Source organism: Thamnophis elegans, chromosome 14 (assembly GCF_009769535.1).
Source record: "Thamnophis elegans isolate rThaEle1 chromosome 14, rThaEle1.pri, whole genome shotgun sequence".
Classification (NCBI taxonomy): Eukaryota; Metazoa; Chordata; class Lepidosauria; order Squamata; family Colubridae; genus Thamnophis; species Thamnophis elegans.
Genome location: NC_045554.1, coordinates 37,909,225 through 37,915,507, shown reverse-complemented (window position 1 = coordinate 37,915,507; position 6,283 = coordinate 37,909,225).

Genomic DNA, 6,283 nt, shown 5'->3' with positions numbered 1-6,283 from the left:
ACACGCACACAGAGATATATAAATATAACTATTCTATACACACACAGGCAAAGTAAAAAAATAATTGCAACCCTACTTCTGCAAGCTGATAAACTGAGAATCCCCTCTCTGGGGACAGGAAATGGTAACTTAAAAGGAGATGTATTTATTTATTTTATGTACTGATTTTTTAACCGATACGGCCGCCCATCTCAACAAATAATAGATTATTTTTTTTAAAAAAATAAAAAGTTACAAAAATCACAATTTTTGCAAGCACAGCAGCCTGATGATCAAACCCATATCACCACTACAGTGTACAGTTGCATGCGACCCCTTTGAGGGGCAGCTAAGGACGTTCACACGACCCAGCTGACCTGGCTCCCCAAAACACACATTCCCCACACCAGGCTCGGATAGCTTTTAAAGCAGGTTACCGCCTTCTAGTTCTGGTTACCGCACGGCTTACGGCGACCAGAGAAGCGGGCCCGCTCGCCCCTCCTCCTCCTCCTCCTCCCCCCACCCCCCAAAAGCGGTTAAAAAGACGTCGTGCGAACGCGGGGAGAGGCGCGCGCGCGAGAGAGAGCGCATGCGCACTTCCCGCTCGGCCGGCCTCGTGCGCCTTCCGGTCTCTATGGTAACAGGTGGGCGGGGGGAGGGGGGAGGAGGGAGAAGAGAAAGTCAAGAGACGGAACTTTCACTCCCCTCCCACCGGTCACCTGACCTGGCCCCGCGGGCTCACGTGACCGCCTTTCCATCGTCGCCATTTGAAGCGGAGTGGCTACCGCAGAGAAGGAGGGAGAGCCGGGTAGGAAGGGGAAGGGAAGAAGGGAGCCGTCTTCGGGGAAGCGGGCGGCGAGGACGGGGAAGGGGGGCCGGCGAGCCATCGGATAAGGACCGGGGAGAAAGAGAGAGAGAGGGAGGGAGCGAGGCAGGGGAGGGAGGGCGGATGTCTCGGAAACGGCTCTTCCCCTCCCGCGGAGGGTCCCCGCGGGTGAAAAGGCTGCCGTCTTGCGGGAGAGGTCGGCGGTTTGGGGGTCTCCCCGGAGCCCGTTTCGCCCGGCAGGTGGTGATCCTCTTCACCGCCCAATTGGGTTCACACGAGGGCGCTTGGCCAGGCTGGCTCCTTTTGACGCCGTAAGCCGAGCGTGGCGTGTTTCCCCGCGGAGGTTGGGCTCGCTGCGGGGCACAGAGCCAGCCAAGGGAGAGAAGGATGCCGTGGGCGAAGGTGGTTTCTGAGCGGGTCCGATCCTGGCCGTTCGTTTTTTCCCTTCGTTAATCACCACGCGGGTTTTCTCTCACCCGAATAAGTGGGTGTGGAGAATATACAATCTTTGCCCTGCGGATTTGAACCAAACGTTCTATTTATTTATTATCCAGCCTATCATTTTCCTGTTCCTTTTCTATCCTACCCTTTTCCTATTCTTATTCCTTTTCCTATTCTATTCTGTCCTTTTCCTATTCCTTTTCCTATTCTTATTCCTTTTCTTATTCTATTCTATCCTTTTCCTATTCTTATTCCTTTTCTTATTCTATTCTGTCCTTTTCCTATTCCTATTCTTATCCTTTTCTTATTCTATTCTATTCTGTCCTTTTCCTATTCTTATTCTATTCTATCCTATTCCTTTTCCTATTCTTATTCCTTTTTCCTATTCTATTCTGTTCTTTTCCTATTTCTTTTCCTATTCTTATTCCTTTTCTTATTCTTTCTATCCTTTTCCTATTCTTATTCCTTTTCTATCCTACCCTTTTCCTATTCTTATTCCTTTTCCTATTCTATTCTGTCCTTTTCCTATTCCTTTTCCTATTCTTATTCCTTTCTTATTCTATTCTATCCTTTTCCTATTCTTATTCCTTTCTTATTCTATTCTATTCTGTCCTTTTCCTTTTCCTATTCTTATTCCTTTTCTTGTTCTATTCTATCCTATCCTTTTCTATTCTATCCTTTTCCTATTCTTATTCCTTTTCCTATTCTATTCTATCCTTTTCCTATTCTTATTCCTTTTCCTATTCTCTATTCTGTCCTATTCCTTTTCCTATTCTTATTCCTTTTCTTGTTCTATTCTATCCTATCCTTTTCTATTCTATCCTTTCCTATTCTTATTCCTTTTCCTATCCTATTCTTTTCCTATTCCTTTTCCTATTCTATTCTATCCTATCATTTTCCCTATTCCTTTTCCTATTCCTCAATACAACATGCCTCCAGATGTCTGAGATTACAGTTCTTAGGATTCCCAACCAATAGACGCTCTTGGCTGGGAATGTTTGGATTTATAGTCTAAACAGTTGTGCCTTATGATTTCATTTCATTTAGTTTGTTACTTGTGTACAAGATAACAGGAATAAGAATAAACATGAAGACACAAAAAATGGGGACAGTAGGACAGGGACTGTAGGCACGCTGGTGTGCTTATGCACGCCCCTACTGACCTCTTAGGAATGAGTGAGTGCCCATTCCATATAAAGGTTAATAGGTTTTCCCCTGTCCAGTTGTATCTGAGTCTAGGGGATGGTGCTCATCTCCATTTTTTAGACAAAGGAGCCAGTATTGTCCGAGAACACTTCTGTTGATCACGACCAGCATGACTATATGCCAAGAAGCACGGAACTCTGTTACCTTCCCACCAAAGTGGTACCTATTTACTCATATTTGCATGCTTTCAAACTGCTAGGGGGCAGGAGTGAGGCAAGTAACGGGAGCTCGCCCCATCACGCAGCGCCAGATTTCAAAACTTGGGCTATCAGCTTTCCAGCCGACGAGCTCAGCATCTTTAACCGCTGAGCCATTCCATGTATAAAGTCCAATTCACCAGGAGTTGAATTTTTGTTCAGCACTGAGGTACTATAGAGATAATATTCTCGCTACTCCTAAACATTTTGTCGAAGGATAGAACCAGAATTGAATATGTAATATGGATTTAGTTAGAGTATTTTGGACATGTGATGCGATACCCAGAAAGATACGGCATCCTTCACTTAATCCTCCAGGGAAAGATTGAAGGCAAATGAGGTCCAGGCAGAAGAAGAATATCATGGCTTCAAAACCTAAAGGACTGATTTGGACAAAACTCTTAGGAATGAGTGAGGTCCACGGTGGACAGTTTAAGGTTAAAGTTATGGGTGTTTGAGGATGTAACAACAGAGTCAGGCAGTGCATTCTATCTTGACGAATGTATCTTGTCTTTTATGTACACTGAGAGCATAGGCACCAAAGACAAATTCCTTGTGTGTCCAATCACACTTGGCCAATAAAGAATTCTATTCTATTCTAAACCCATCTGGAGTGTCAGGGCTGGGCGGGGGGGGGGGGGGGGGCACAGACTGGTGGAGTCTGTCAAACTCCTTCCTGAATGGTCAATTGTGAAGATTCTGTTGGGCGTTTCCCTCCCCCCCCTTTTTTCCCCCTTGCTATGGCAGGTGAATGCACTTGTCCTTCAAGAGTTTTCTTTGTTTTATAGAGTTTTTTTTTCTACAAAGTTTTCCCAATTTGTTTGTCATGTGAGCCGGCGAATTGGTGCTCCGTATTTTTAAAAAAAATAAAATTAAAGGCTACTGCTTTAAAGACTGTGTTTGAACCTTCCTTCAGAGCCAGTTTTTGTAGTGTCATGAAAGGATTTTCATTGGCTTCAGCTTCTCATACATTTTGCATACATCCTATACTCGGCCTTCCCTGTCCTCTTCTGCCTTGAAGGCAACGCACTGATTTTAAAATCCTGTAAATTATCCCACCATTTAGCCTCAAATTGAGTTGTCATATCTAAAAGGCTAGTCTGAATGAGTGTAAGCTAGTTAGATTTAGGTATCTCGAGCTATAAAATGTCAATGAAGGAATTGGAAACCTGGGATTCTCCACTGTGTTGTCCAGACTTTTATTTATTTTTTTCTAACATAGGAAGTCATCGCTGCCAAATCCCAACCCATCTAACGTGTTTGAGTGCAGTATTACTAGAAACTTTCATTAGATTGATCAAATGTTTTGATTTGATCTATGTTCTGCCTTGCATTTAGTAGCTCAAGGCAATAGACACAGTATTCTCCCTATCTGTTTTCCTGAGAGATAAGCGGGCCTGAGAGAAGTGACTTCCACAGTTCCCTAGTGCAGGGTCGGCAACCTTAAACACACAAAGAGCCACAAATTCTGGAGCCGACTGGAAGTCTGGTTCCCCCACCATAGAGTCTCCTCCTAGCATGGCGTCCTTTTCCCCCTACCTATCCTAACCAAGAGCCCTGTCGATTGTGGAGCCACAGCAGTGGGATGAAAGAGCCACATGCGGCTCCAGAGCTGTGGGTTGCCGACCCTTGCCCTAGTGACTATTTGATTGAAAGTGAACTCAAATCTAGATCTCCCTGCTCCAATATATCAACCATCGTGTGTTACGCTACCTCTCTAAGCTAGAAGAAAATCTTTATCAATTGCAGTTGCCCAAGAATGATGGCATGGATACGGATATTGTTTAAACAGCTTGTTGCTTACTGATTGCTTTCCAAGCTAATTCAAGATGCTTGTATGATAAAATGGGCTCAAAATATTGAGGAACCAATAATGTTGGATACATGGGAAAGAATCTGGGTAAGAATGTGAAATTTACACAAGCTCAAAATCTGAGAGAAATTTTTACAAGATGTTCTATAGATGGCATTTAGATCCTAAAAAGCTGGCTTCTATGTATCCGAATGTACAGCCTAAATGTTGGAGGTGTGGTCTCTCGATGCTACATATTATCATATATGGTGGACCTGCCAAAGGTTAAGGCATTTTGGATAAAAATATGGTGGGTCATGCAAATGTTTTTAAAAGAAGGATAAAGTTTAGTCCTCAGTTATTTACTAGGTATATGTACTGACTTTACAGTGGTAGAGACCAATTTGATTCTGCACCTGATAACTGCAGCAAGACTGTTGGTGGCGCAATATTGGAAGAAGGAAGACTTGCCTACAATCCAAGAATGGACATTGAAAGTAACAAACTTAGCTGAAATGGCTAAAATATCGGCATATCTCAAAGATCATTCAAATGAGATATATAAACGAGACTGGAAAAATGGATTGACTATATACAAAATAATACGGGACTAAGAATTCCAGTTAGCCTATGCTTAAGATCAGAAATGATTTAAACTGTTAAAAGTCAGTTCAGTAAGAAGAAGCTAAGGTCAATCTAGAATGTCATTAATTTCTTTATTTCTTTTTTCTCAATAGATTTTAGACTGTGTTAGTTAAAAATCCATACCGTGTACGGGTTCTGGGAAGTCGGGGGGGGGGAAGGAGGAGGGGGGGTGGGGGGGTGGAGGGAGGGAGGGGTACACACAACACAAAAAAATTGTACTTCAATGTCTTAAGATTGACAAATGATGACATATTTGTGTTTTTTTTTAAAGAAAATAAAAAAGTTCTGTTCAAAGAAAAAAAAAGATGCTCAGTTTTGGTGTGCAAAGCTTTCTATCATGGTTGAAGGCCCTGAAGGTCATTTGTCCTGAATTATGAAAGGAATGGCTTTGTGAACCAGTTTGGTGTGGTAGTTAAAAGCGCCCAAACCAGGATACATTCCTAGTTCTGCTTTAGGCTCAAAGCCGCCTGGATGACCTTGGGCCAGTCACTCTCAGCTTTTGGAAGGGATGACTAACTGTCAAAGCCACCTCTGAAAACGTTGCCAGCATTGAGGCAGGGTCTCATCCAGACCATTGCCAAGAATCAAGAGTGATTTGAAAATTAATTTAATAATAGGCAGAACAGAATAGAATAGAAAACAGAGTTGGAAGGAACCTTGGAGGTCTTCTAGTCCAACCCACTGCTTAGGCAGGAAATCCTACACCACTTCAGACAGATGGTTATCCAACATCTTCTTGAAAATGTCCAGTGTTGGAGCATTTACAACTTCTGGAGGCACTGATCAGACACTGATTAATTGTTCTCACTGTCAGGAATGTCTCCTAAGTTACTTCTCTCCTTGATTAGTTTCCACCCATTGCTTCTTGTCCTGACCTCAGGTGCTTTGGAGAATAGGTTGACCCCCTCTTCTTTGTGGCAGCCCCTGAGATACTGGAACACTGCTAATGATGTCTCCCCTCGTCTTTCTTTTCATTAAACTAAACATACCCAGTTCCTGCAACCATTTTAGCCTCCAGTCCCCTAATCCTCTTTGTTGCTCTTCTCTGCACTCTTTCTAGAGTCTCCACATCTTTTCTACATCGTGGTGACCAAAACTAGATGCAGTATTCCAAGTGTGGCCTTACTAAGGCATTATAAAGTGGTATTAACACTTCACGTGATCTTGATTCTATCCCTCTGTTGATGCAGCCTAGAA